The sequence below is a fragment of the Andrographis paniculata genome, unplaced genomic scaffold (genome assembly GCF_009805555.1).
Source record: "Andrographis paniculata isolate CXL003 unplaced genomic scaffold, ASM980555v1 Contig89END, whole genome shotgun sequence".
Classification (NCBI taxonomy): Eukaryota; Viridiplantae; Streptophyta; class Magnoliopsida; order Lamiales; family Acanthaceae; genus Andrographis; species Andrographis paniculata.
This window is the reverse complement of record NW_026137627.1, coordinates 2,987,174-3,001,508: the sequence shown is the minus strand read 5'-3', so window position 1 is coordinate 3,001,508 and position 14,335 is coordinate 2,987,174.

Genomic DNA, 14,335 nt, shown 5'->3' with positions numbered 1-14,335 from the left:
TTCCTACAACCCCCATCGGCCCCACACTCATGGATGTGGCCATGATCGCACATCTTCCAATTGTGGGTGAGGACCCTGTAATGGGTGCCCTAGATGGGCAAGAGCCCAGCGCAGACCATTTAGGCTGGTCTCCGGCTGACGTAAAGGAATGGGGCTGGACTAAATTTTTAAACGACCAGCAAGGAGCAGACGGGACACATGTGACCGACCGTGAGCATACTGTCTTCCTGCTCTTTTGGCTCTGTAAGTATGTCATAATTTCCCCTTCGAAATGTGTCTTTCCCTCTCATCTTGACTTAGCCATACATATAGCCTCAGGTCGTTTCTTTTCTCTGGGTATTCTCTTCCTTGCCAATCTTTTCGAAGGGCTATCCAGGGTTAGCACCCGCCTTACAGATAAGAATGGCAAAAAATTAGATACCGCCGCGTCGGACCCTTTTTGGTTCCTGGAATTGTGGTTCCGTCTCTATTTCCTAGAAGCTTTGCAGCTTGGTCATCCCCCTGTTGCTCTAACTCCTGAAAAATCTTTAGGAATAGCCCTTAACCGACTTTGTTTGGGTCGAAACAACCTTCAAGCATCCAACCCCATCATAACCACCATTCTAGCTGATGACCGTAGTAATTCCCGATTTTACATGTACATAAAGTATGTTGGTTACACGTCGGACCTATTTTGGCCATTCCCTGTATCTTCACCTTTGTCCGAACCGGACCCACTTCCTCATCCAACTTACTCTTTCTCCTGGGATGCTGCTCTTAAACCCAGGTCTTTATTTATTAGTAAGAAAATTGATAAGAAAGGCCACAAAGTGTTTTATACCTTCAGTTATCAACCTCAGTTTTTGGCACGCCAACTCGGATGCCAACAAGGTTTGTCTGGCCCCATCGCCTGTCCACATCTAATAATTCAAAGTCCGGACGGGAGAGTTATTCCTGAATTGATTTCTCTTTACGTGTCCCAATTAACCAATTATATAACTTCCAACTCCTACATTCCCTTCCGAACTTCTCCAACCTCTATTGAAACCTTCCACGAATGGTGGTCGGTCACCTGGGCCTTAATTGCCCCTGACAAAGATCGTCTGCTAAGCATTCTTCTACCACAGCCTGCCTTGGTTTTAGGGGCGGCCCGATTGACCAACACCCGAAGAAAAGTGGTCGCCCCAAGCACTGGATCGGGCCCCCCACCGAGGAAAAGAAGAGCATCTCAGACTCAAGCATACCCTTCTCTGAAGAAAATCAACATACTCTAAGAGACCGTTCATCAGGTCGGACACCCGTGAAGACCCGACCCCGTCTAGGTATGTTCCAGTAATCCTGATTTAAACTGATTCTTTCCTTAGAATTTTATAAATCATCATTCGTATATTCAGGTTCGACCCCGACAAGGGCGACTGTCCAGACTACTTCAAACTCAGCCGAATCGCCAAAGTCATCAGCCGACCAACTTCAAGTACCTGAACCCCCAACCAAGCCACGAACTTCCGTGCAAGCGCCTTCACCAGCCGAATTGGCACTAACAAGGGCTTCATCTGACAGTGAGGCGACTGCCTCCCAGATGGGCAGATTGCCTTATGTTGCTTCAGACCCATCTCTTCCAAACGTGGAGCCAATGGCCACGCCTGCATCCGCCTCTGCCGCAGTCGCCTCTGGTGCGGTCGCCTCTGCTGCAGTTTCTCTCGAGGCGGTCGCTCCAATTGAAAGAAATGTCTCTGATGCGGCCGTCCGTATTGCTCCCGAGGAACCGGCTGCAGCTGCCTAGACGCAACCGACCAAAGAGCAGCCGACCTGCGGGCAGCCAACCTGAGGGCAGCTGACCTGAGGGCAGCAGACCCTCCTCAAGAAGCAGACAGACGGGAAGAAGAACCCGCAGCTGCTCAACCGAGGGGTCTTTTACAAGAGTTACAAGAAAACCCCTCATCTGATTAAGAGACCTCTGTTAACCTGGTAGATGCTTGAAACTCCCTTTTCCAAATTACGAGCTAGTGTTTACATGATATAAATACACTTATTTTCATCATTCAGGGACCCAGATTCATACCACAGCGTCCATTTGAAGCAGCCGACGAATCGGCCATTGCAATACCAGTCGCCCATCCTTCCAGACCCATAACAATCCTGGCACCTTCTGCGACCACGATCCATCCAGAAGTAAGTAAAGCTTTCACAATTAATTCTTGATATTTGTGCTTCATGTAATCTAAAATAAACATCCATTCTCCCAGGGATGTCCTGATCTAGCCCCTTTGTCGGCTGTTCCAATTCCGACAGATGTCTGAACTATAATTGCACAGGCTGTTGATCGACCTTTCCCCGACCTGGGATCAGACTTGCTTGACAGACTTCCTCAAGCCATTGGTGGCCTTCTATTTCAGATTTCGTCAGAATCGCCTGCCGCCCCCATTCTTCACCGGCTGATGGAGCGACTATCCGAACTCCGAAATGACATCTTGTTCACTCAACTTCTGACAGCTGAAACGCCCCTGCCCAATTTGGATCAAACAAATCTTGAGGCTTCCTTGACTAAAACCAAGGAATCAATTCAACAAGTGACTGAAAGATTGGACGGACTTCTTAGCGCCAAGATCCATATAGATGAATCAATTCAAAATAAGGAAGTGGAATTAAGAGCACTTCATCAAGAAAAATCTGTTCTGGAAGGCCACATAAGCGACGAACAGCGCCTGATTGATCGGTACAAGAAAAATGAAGCCGACTTGGACCAAGAACTGAAGATTCATGCCCGATCCCAACTCATAAGGCAATACCAGTCGGCTGCTAACACCAGGCGACTTTCCAGGACAGAGGATAAATGGTCTCAGATTAAAACTGCCTTAGAGTCTTTCATGTAAAATTTTGGAAACTTTGACTTAGTAAATAATTTTTTTCTCCTTTTGTTAAGGATCACTTTCCAAAACTCCAACCCTCCAGGGAACAGATCCAACTCATCTCCTTTATAAACACTTACAATCCCTTGCAAATCAATGAACAAACGTTTAACACACAAATTGAAACTTGAGCACGCCTGAAAACATTTATTAAAATGCCACACAATCGTCCTAATGTTCCTGTAAACAATTGGCAAGGCGTTATTTAACCCTTCTTCGTGGGTAATTATCCAGTTGGAGGCCATGCCGATGACTTGTTATGCATACTCAAGCAATTAGATTTCAAATTCAGATTTTCCTAAAAAGGTAGAAAAACCATTCATCGTGTTATTCGCCTGATGGAAAACATACTGGGAGGATATGAGACCCTTCGGGATATATAAAATCGTCTTCCTGACATTGATCATCATATGGATTTGATTGAACACCATGTGACAGCCATACTCCCAGATCTTGGCTGGGACCATACATTCTCCAATCAGCGCGCAGTCTTTTCGAGATTACGCACTCTTGTTGATCGTTAGCGTCAAGCCGTGACAGACATGAAAGCTCGCACCGACTTTGATCTAGAGAAGATGCAAGATCAATGGGAAAAGTACCGACCCGACTTAGAGGACCTTATTGATGAAGAACCAGAACTAATCCCTAATCACTGGAATGAAGATTCTGACTCAGAAGAACAAAGCTCGCTGCATGATTCAACATCTGATAATGAGTGAACCCTTTTTGGGTTCGAACCCCTAATAATCGGGTTCCGAATGAAAATTATCGTTTCATGCTTTCTTGTTATCTGAAAAGGCAGGAAAATACCTCTTCAGATATTTAGCATTAATACAATCATGTACCCTTTTACCTTCTTGATTTATAATAATAAAGGCACCGTTTCCGATCTCCTTTTGAACGATAAATGGTCCTTCCCAATTCGGAGACCACTTCCCTAATTGATCAATCTTCTTATATATAGGCAGGATAGTTTTCCAAACCAGATCTCCTTCTTTGAATGTTCTACAAAAAACTTTCCTTCAATAAGTCTTAGCCATGATTTCACTTTGCTTCACAATCTGATCTATTGCATAGAGTCGATTGACATCCAAACTTTCCAATTGCTGCAACATAATTTGTTGATAACTCAGTAAGCTCATCAGTAGTAAAGCTTGTACGTCCAGATGACACTTGAATTTCGGCTGGCAATACAGCATCTTGTCCAAAGGTGAGCTGATATGGTGAAAACCCTGTGGCAGAATTTCTGTTATTCCTATGTGCCCATAAGGCTCGAGGTAACAACAAATGCCACTTTTTTGGGTTCCTTTCAATTGTTTTCTTTATGATCCCAATAATAATCTTATTAGTTGTCTCTGCCTGCCCATTAGCTTGGGGATAATAAGGCGAAGAATGGTTCAAACGAATACCAAACTCTGCCAAGAAATTTAAAAACTTCTCCCCAGTAAAGACCAAACCTTGGTCGGTCACTATTGAGTGAGGAATACCATACCTATAGATGATCTGATTCAGCACGAAATCTATCACTTCTTTTTTATCCACATTTTTCAAAGCAACCGCCTCGACCCAATTGGTGAAATAATATGTTGCAACCAAAATAAAAAAATGATGTTTGGACGAGGGAGGATGAATTTTACCAATGATATCCATAGCCCAAGATTTAAAAGGCCGTGGTTTTACCATAGCTTGCAATTCCATGAGTGGCAAATGATTCAGTTGCCCATGCTTCTGACATTCTTGGCAACCTTTGGCGCATTGTATACAATCTTCGAAAATATTTGGCCAAAAGAAACCCAAACGATGAATAGTCAATCTCATATTCAAACCTGCCCGATGAGCTCCACAAATACCACTGTGTACTTCTGTCATGACCTCCAAAGCCTGTTTGGACCCCAAACATTTCAAGAGTAATCCTTCGAATGTCCTTTTGTATAATACTCATTCTATCAACTGGAATCACAAAGCTTTCAACCGTATTCCAATCGGTACATTTGCTCCTGGATTTTGTAGATACATGATGATTTCTGTTCTCCAGTCGGCTCCAACTTCTGTTTCAGGGCCGACCTCTGCACATATATCTTTTGAAATTGTTTTACAAGCTTTTTGGGCTAACTCATCTGCAAATTGATTTTCTTTCCTCGGGATGAACTCGATTATTACTTCAGAAATTTTTGACAGCAACCGACTTACAATGTCCCTGTATCTGCGTAGATGAGGATAATTGCAAACATATTGCTTGTTTACTTGGTTGATTACCAATTCAGAATCTTCTCTTATGATTACGGATTGAACATTCTCGGCTATTAAGGCTTCCAAACCCAAGATTAAAGCCTCATACTCCGCTGAATTATGGGTCATAGCTTCTAATTGCAACTGCAACTTGACCCTTTGACCATCTGGTCCTTCCAACAAAAGACCTGCACCCGATCTGTGTCCTGAAGTAGAACCATAAAAAAACATTAACCAATTTCGGGTACTTACGTAAGACATATATCCAGTCGGCTCCTGCTCATAACCTGCGAAGTCTGCCAAAAACTCTGCTATTGCTTGGCCTTTCACCGCCCTCAAAGGGGAATGATACAAATCAAAAGGAGCTAATTTAATGGCCCACTTCATAAGTCTGCTCTGCATAGTAGGTCTTTGTAAAATTAAATTGATGAGATCAATCCTTGAAATAACCTCAATTCTCCTGGGCAACATATAATGCTCAAGTTTGGTGCACACAAACACCAATGAATAACACAATTTTTCTAGCATAGTATAATTTAATTTTGGTCCCGTGAGGGTCTTACTCAAGTAGTAGATTGCCTTTTCCTTTCCGTCATCCCCATCTTGTGCCAATAAGCAACTGACCACTTCATACGTGTTTGCCAAATAAAGTTTGAGGGGCCGACCTTCTTTGGGGGGCATCAACACAGGTGGTTGAGCCAATGCTTGCTTTATAGCTTCTAACGCTGTCTGTTGGTCTGGTCCCCACTCAAAAGCAGTTCCTCCAGCCTTCAATAATTTAGTGATTGGTCTGAACTTGCCAGTAGCATTGGAAATGAACCGTCTGAGATAATTTACCTTCCCCAAAAGACTTTGTATTTCCTTAACCGTCTTGGGTGGTCGGCTGGCAAGAATTGCTTTGACTTTATTAGCATCGATCTCAATTCCCCTCTGATGTACCAAAAATCCCAAGAAACTCCCGGCTGATATGCCGAAAGCAGACTTAGTCGGATTCATATTCAACTTGTACCTCTTCATCCGACTGAAAGCATCTTTAAAATCTTTCAAATGTTCCTCAAAACTGGAAGATTTGACGATAACGTCATCTATATATACCTCCATAGATTTACCAATAAGGTCATGAAAAATTAAATTCATGGCCCTTTGATAATTTGCCCCCGCATTCTTCAAACCAAAAGGTATAACCGTCCACTCATAAATACCTAAAGCTCTTGGACATCTCAATGTTGTTTTATGAATGTCTTCCTCTGCCAAAAAGATTTGGTTATATCCTGCATAACCATCCATCAAACTGAGAATTTTATGTCCTGCTGCTGAATCAATTAGCATGTCAGCCATAGACATCACATACTCATCTTTAGGAGTGGCCATATTAAAATCCCTGAAATCAATGCATATCCTGATCTTACCATTATTTTTAACCACTGGTACAATATTGGCCAACCAATCTGCATAACGGCAAGGCCGGATGAAACCAACTTTAAGAAGTTTCTGAATTTCCTCTTTGATCTGAGACATTAAATCAAGACTCATACACCTTGGAGGTTGCTTGTAGGGCTTAAAACCCTTTTTAATAGGCAATCGATGCTCTATCAGACTTCGCTCTAGACCAGACATTTCTGAATAATCCCAAGCTAAACAATCAATATTGTTTTTTATAACTTCGAGCATCAATATTTGTTGCTCTTCAGACAAATAACCACTCATCCTGATCATTTTTTGAACCAGGTCGGTTCCTAAATTAAATTCCAATAAAGGATCTTGTGCCGAAAAAGCTGGTTCTGTCTTTTCTAATAAATCAGGCCAACGAAATTGTTCATCTTCTTGGAAATGAACATTATGAATCTTTTTGATTTTTTCTACTTTTTTCAAAAGCCGATCTAAATAAAAGTGATTAATAAGTACACTACAATCTTGTAAATTTGCACCTTCCATAAAAGATATATTATAAAAAGTGGGTTTGGCTTCCTCATGAGCCATACAGTAAAACTGTTTTTTTAAAAAAACATTGAACTATGGCTGATGAATTTAAAACCCTTCTTTGGGTATTCATTAGCCATAAAAAACTGAGACATTGGGGGTACATGACCGGAATAAAAAACTTATTCTTCAACTTATTCTGATGCATCCAAAGGGTTGTCATTTGCTTCCATTTTGAAGACCTGGTTGCCTTTCCAAAACATTAATCGTTGATGCAGTGTTGATGGTACACATTGAGATGCATGAATCCAGTCTCGCCCTAGTAGGATTGAATATGTGGTGTCCGCATCCACCACAAAGAAAACAGAAGAAATCTTTTTAGGACCGACTTCAATTGTAGCAACCATCATACCTTCTGGTCTGGTCGGCTGCCCTGTGAAGCTAGTCATCTCAAAATCCACAGGAGATAAATCGGGAATTCCCTTCCCTAAGTTCTTGAGAGTCTTTAATGGCATCACATTGAAGACGGCTCCGTTTTCTATAAAAACCATCATGATTGGTTTCCCGCAAATATGAGCATTAACATACAGAGGCTTTAAATGAGACGCCGTGCCTTCTGGAATGGGAGGGAAGACTATTGGAGGAACCTCTGACTGAAAATCAAGATCTGAAATCTTTGCCCATTCTGGCTCTTCTATATAATCATCCACCAGACTTGCCCACAGGGGTTCTTCTTCAATCCAATTAATTCATATCATTCGGCAGGGAACTCGTGGCCCTAGTCGAGATTTGACAGACCTTGAATTAGTTTCCAGAATTTCGTCTATGGTATCAGTTTCAGGTTGAGCTCTCAGAGACTCCAAACGATACTTCTCCAGAGATGGATTGATGTTAATCCGCTCACAATACTGACATTTGAAACCTTCAATTCTTTCATCTGATACTCCTTTACCACTTTTTTGTATGGACCGACCTCCCTCATTGCAATCAAAGACTCCTTGCACATACTTAGGCTGCCTTGAGGAGGAGACTTTTATGGACCGACCTTCCTCAAGATAATTAGTAGCGCCTCGCATATCATTCGGCTGCTTTGACGAGGCAACCCTTATGGACCGACCTCTTTCCGGAGGATCAATAGCACCTTGCACATCATACGGCTGCTCAAACGAGACGAACCTAATGGACCGACCTCTTACATGATATTTAGCAGTGCCTCGAATGTCGTTCGGCTGCTTTGATAAGGCGACCCGTATGGACCAACCTCCTTCCGGAGAATCAATAGCACCTTGCACATCATTCGGCTGCTTCGATGAAGAGACCTTATCCATGTACCTCGCTGCATACCTGCGCTTGGCATTCCGAATCTGAGTACGATTCATGCCTGGAAAACGAAGATCCACATCAATTGGTAAAGGCTTTTTATTTCGAGCCCATTTGCTCCCGACCAAGCCAGTCCTTCTAGTCGGGTGGTCCCGAACCAAAACTTGCTCCTTTAACTCCACATTAAAAGAACCATCTTGATTATCCCATTTTTCGGCCACTATTTTTTCACAAACCTTGAGTTTCTCTTCTGGTCGGCCACTGTTTGATGAATTTCCTTTTCCTGATCTAGGACTTGCTTGTATATTAACCATTGTTGTGGTTATTTTTGGAAAAGGTTGTTGCTCTACACCCAAAGTAATATATTTTAGCCGACCTGCCTTAATGGCCTTTTGGATCTCATTTCGAAAATGAGTACATTGACTTGTATTGTGTGTGAAAGAGTTATGCCACTTACAATATGGTCTTCCTTTGATTTCTTCCTTAGTAGCCAACCTTTGCCCTTTTGGAATTCGAATCTGGCCATCAGTTAGCAAAATATCAAAAATTTCATCAGCCTTTGAATTATCAAATGTAGGTTGCCTCGTCCTTCAGTTCCTAGCACTGGCTTTAATTTAGAGCACACATAAGGCTTTCCTGAAATGATTTTGGCTGCCATTTCTTCTGTCTGATCAAAATCAAAGTCGTATGCTTCTGTTTCCATACTTGCCATATGTTGAACTTTATTACGTCTGAAATTCTGATCATTTTCTCTCAAAAGAGACTCCAAACGTCCAGCCTTGGCAGCGAGACTTGCCAAATCTTCCACATCATGAGCAATGAGTGCTTCTCTTAGGCGGCCATGCATATTTCTGACCACTAAATTAGTCATTTGTTTTTCATTGATTATAGTAGGACAACGTCCTTTCATCAATCGCACCTTTTCAATAAACTGTGAGGCTGACTCTTCTGGATATTGCTTCAATTCCAATAAATTGGTAAGAGAAACAATTGGTAAAGGATTGAAGAATCTAGCATGAACGCCATTTCCAAACCTTCCCAAGTTTGTATTTGCCCAGGTGGCAGATTCACAAACTATGAAAAAACTGTTCTGCTAAGAGATAATCCAAACAATTGCAGTTTATAAAAAGGATTATTTCCAACTTCCCCCAACTGTGCTGTAAAACGACCCACGTGCTCTATGGTGGAGGATCCGTCTTCCCCAGAAAAAGCATGGAAATCAGGTGGTCGATAATTCCTTGGAAGTGGATAGTCATTAATAATCCTTTCGGGGAAAGGTCTTTGATAAGCAAGACGGTTGGCCATCTAAGGATTCAAACCGAAATGCACCCTCAACACTTGTGCAATCTCTTCAGGATCCACACAAGGGTTTTGATGATCAGGGATAAAGATAGGATCCTGAATATGTGCTCCTTGCCTCTCTTCCCTGACAACGTTTGGCTGCAAATTGTCAACTCTTGGTCCCAAAGGAACATTATTAGGGAAAGTTAGGAGTCTTTCCCCTATCTATTCGGTTGACCGTTGTGGCGCTTGGCAATGTACTGTCAACATATGATGGCCCTGCGAAATTTGCTTACATTCTTGATGGTGATATTCCTGGCGGCGTCTGAGTGGGTTGAAGAGTAACCCTTGATAAAGCTTGATCTAACATGTTCTGCATGAGATTCTGTTGCTCGCGCAACATGATATTCTATTGCTCGCGCAACATATTCTGCATAGTCATAGTTTGCTGATTGTTCAATTGTTGAACATAAGACAACCAATCGGTAGGTGGTTGGGGAATCTCCCCTGGATTTGGCATGACAGGTGGTAAAATATTTTCTCCCACCGGTGCTGATGATGATTGAGGTTGTGACCCTGTCATACTGATTTTTCTGATGATTCGGCCGGACCTCAGTCGTATGAAATTCTCTGTTGATGTAGGATCAGCAATCTTGCCTTTCTCCCACTGTGGTCGCCAATTTGTTGATGTATTTTTTTTCAACAATAAAAAGTAAAATCCGAAAATAGGAAATTATCTTCGAATTTGATATAATTAGTGCCTGAGATTAGGAATATCTAAACACTGTACGGTACAGGAATAAACTGGAAAATAAAAGACTAAAAATTTAAAGGATGATCTCCGAATCACTGACTTTGCTGTCGTTTGAAGATGATTGAAGATACCCAACCAATTGCTGACCCTGATCCTTAAATATTCCTCAGAAACAGTACCTGGAACCGTCGCCCGGACGGTTACAATGCCTCCTCTCAACCGTCTGCTAATTCCTCTTTTGTTGACACGTGTTCTCAACCGACCAAGCAACTATTCTCACTCGCTCTCCGTAGCATCCGACCTCCACAGCAACCGATTTACTCGTTCCACTGCGGACCAACCGACCTATTTGTCCGACTACAAACCATCCCCCTACCCGTCCGACCGCAAACCAACCGACCTACTAATCCGACCGCAGACCTTCCGACCGCAGACCTTCCGACTTACTTATCCGACCGCGAACCATCCGACCTGCGGACCATCCGACCTGTAGACTAACCGACCTACCCGTCCGACCGCAGACCTTCCGACTTACTTATCCGACCGCAAACCATCCGACCTGCGGACCATCCGACCTCTAGACTACCTGACCTACCCGTCCGACCGCAGACCTTCCGACTTACTGACCGTCCGACCTGCGGAACGTCCGACCTGCAGAACGCCCGACCTGCAGACCATCCGACCTGCGGACCGTCCGACCTGCCTATTTCCTTAGAAATACGTCAAGTTCACCCGATTATCTTGAAATACCCCTTAATCAATTTAAAAGACTCAATTATAGGCCCACATCTTCATTTAACTTAGGTCATTTAACCTAATTATAAATATCATACGTAACAAACTTAATAATAAAAATTTGAAAAGATTTGTTAAAAGAACACAACGAGATGGAAAAATAAAAGAAGCAAAATAATATAACTTTCTAAAAATTTAATTTTAAGGCTAATTTATAAATATCAAATCAAAAAATTATTTTTCATTATTATTTATAAATTTTTTTATCAATATTTAAATATCATCAATTTCAATCTATCACATCAATATATTATTTTTTAATAAAATAATGAAAAAATTTCAATATAATCATTATAAAAGTTCATCCTTCAAATCCTCAAAAATCTAAATTCAAAATCCAATCTCCAAACAAACACACCCGAATGTACGGGTTAAAATAATCAGTTTGACAATGGGCCAAATGTGATCCAAGTATGGCTTCTCCGCCAACTACTGATGAGTCATGCTTGGTTCCTTAGAATCATTTTCTTTTTTTCTCATGATCACTCTTGCTTTTTGGCATTCGACTTTCTCGGTGTGTGACTCAGTCATGAAATACGACACGGCATTTTCGTTCAAATATACAAAACATATTTTAAAATTTTGATTTTATTTATTTTTAAAAATTATTACCTCAAATATCAATTTTTTACTATTCTCAAATTTATAAAATTTCAAAACTCTGTAAACTCTCTTATGTAAATGGACATCTTTCATGTTTCGACTTAATGATTTCTTAATTCTGTTTTTTGTTATAATTATTTAATCATTATTATTATTGTTGTTGTTGTTGGGCCGAAGCCCATTAAGAAGCCTAATCCACACACGACTTGTTCCCTCTCAACGTAATTTGAGTTGTTTATTTAAGGTCTTCAATATGAAAAGTCCAATATATTTTAATATAATATTAGTTTACTCAGAAAATATCAAATAAAATGCTAGGATGGCTTTGGTTCGAATATTCATAAATATACATGAATTTGGTATTTGAATCGAATAAAAAAAAATACTTAAAATCGTGAATTGCATTCGAATCGAAATTTTCGATTAATAAAAAGTATTTACAGTATTTGAAAATAATTCGAACGGAACCAAACTTTTAAAAAACTATATTAAAAATAACTAAAATTTCAATTAAATAAAAACATCTGCAAATATTTTAACTGAACTTAACTCAACTGATGTAAATGTGAGTATAATATAATTATTAATATGAATTTTAAAATATAATAATATAAATATAATTGGTTTGGTTCTGTTCGTTTAACTGAAAATATCAAAAATTAAAATCGAATTGAACAAAACAAATATCAAATATATAGTATTTGTATTCAAATCGAATTTGTTCAGTTAATCAAAAATTCAATTCGATTCGACAGTTCGGTTTGAATAATTTGCCCATCTCAATAAAATGGGGTGGAGGGTCGGGTCCAAAGATAATAGGCTGAGTCCAAATCTTAGGATAAAAATAATAGTAGTATCAATATTTTCTATTTTTTTGGACTTTATCATTCCTACGGTGGTTGCTCTACAAGGATACATCAATGTCAAGTGCCTCTTTTTGGCTTTGTTAATTCGCACGCGGGTTGTTCGTATGGATGCATTAATGCCAAATGATCCTACATTTATCAACAAACTTAGAGATATATTCATGCAAAATGCAAGCAATTTTTAAATTCCGCTTTAAACATAACTATATAAATTATTTATATCTAGAAAATATAAAAAAACATAGGAATATTTTCAAATACACCGTTCAACAAATAAATTGTACCCCATCTTATTCGATATCACACACTCTTTTCTCCTTTATGACGTGGGAACCCGCAACTGTACATTGGGTAAACTCCCGGCAATTATGACATGAGGTGTCGAAGGTTTGAACCTATGACCTGACTGTCACACGTCCAACCTCCACACCACCAGAACGTCCCTTCAAGTTAATTTTGTAATTAGAAAGTGAATGTCAAGTTAATTTTATAATATTAAGAACTGATTTATTAACAGAATTTTTTTTCAAAAAAAAAAATACTTACATGCTAATTTTCACTTTATGAATGATTCGACATTTCTATTGAAATAACACATGATGCGTATATATACACGATCATGTCTTGTGAATATTCTTAATTAGACATAATAATAATAAACATAAATAAATAACATGAAGGGGTCTGATAGACTGATTTCATTGATAATAGTTTGTTTGGTTATAATTTGTAATTAATTTTAAGTAAAGTATTGATTTGAATTTTTGTATTTAAATAATAATTTGATAGGATAGTTTATGGGATGAAATAATATATTTTTATTAAAAATCAAACAAGATAAATAGTAATAATTTAAGTTTGAAATTGCAACAGAAAAATATACTATCTTTGTACCATATCTGAATATTTAATTGTTTTTTGTGTGTCGAATTTTGAATATTAATTTATATTCATAGGTAGTACAAAATAAATATATATATATATGTCTATTACTTTTGTATAATTGTTGATATATTTTTTCAACAATAAAAAGTAAAATCCGAAAATAGAAATTTATCTTCGAATTTGATATATTTAGCGTCTGAGATTAGGAATCCCTAAACACTGTACGGTACAGAAAATAAACTGGAAATGTAAAATACTGGAAATTTAAATGATGATCCCTGAATCTCTTGACTTTGATGTCGATTGAAGATGATTGAAGATTCTCTGTCAGTTGCAAATCTCAAACCTTAAATACCCTTCAAAAATGGTACTTGGAACCGTCGCCCGAACGGTTATAATATTTCCTTTAACCGTTCGCTATCTCCTCTTCTGCTGACACGTGTTTTTCAGCCGACCAAGCTATTGTTCTCACTTGCTTTCCGCAGCATCCAATCTCCACAACAACCGACCTGTTGGTCCGACTGCGAACCTCCCGACTTGTTAGTTCAGCCGCAAACCTCACGACTGGCGGACTATCCGACTTGCCTATCCGACCACCAACCAACCGACCTGTTGGTCCGACCGCATACTTCCCGACTTGTTGATCCAGCCGCAAACCTTCTAACTCGCTGGTCCAGCCGCAAACCTCCCGACTTGCTAGCTATCCGACTTACAGACCGTCTGACTTACACGCCATCCGACCTGCAGACCGTCCGTCCTGCGGACTTTCCGACCTGTGGACCACCCGACCTGTG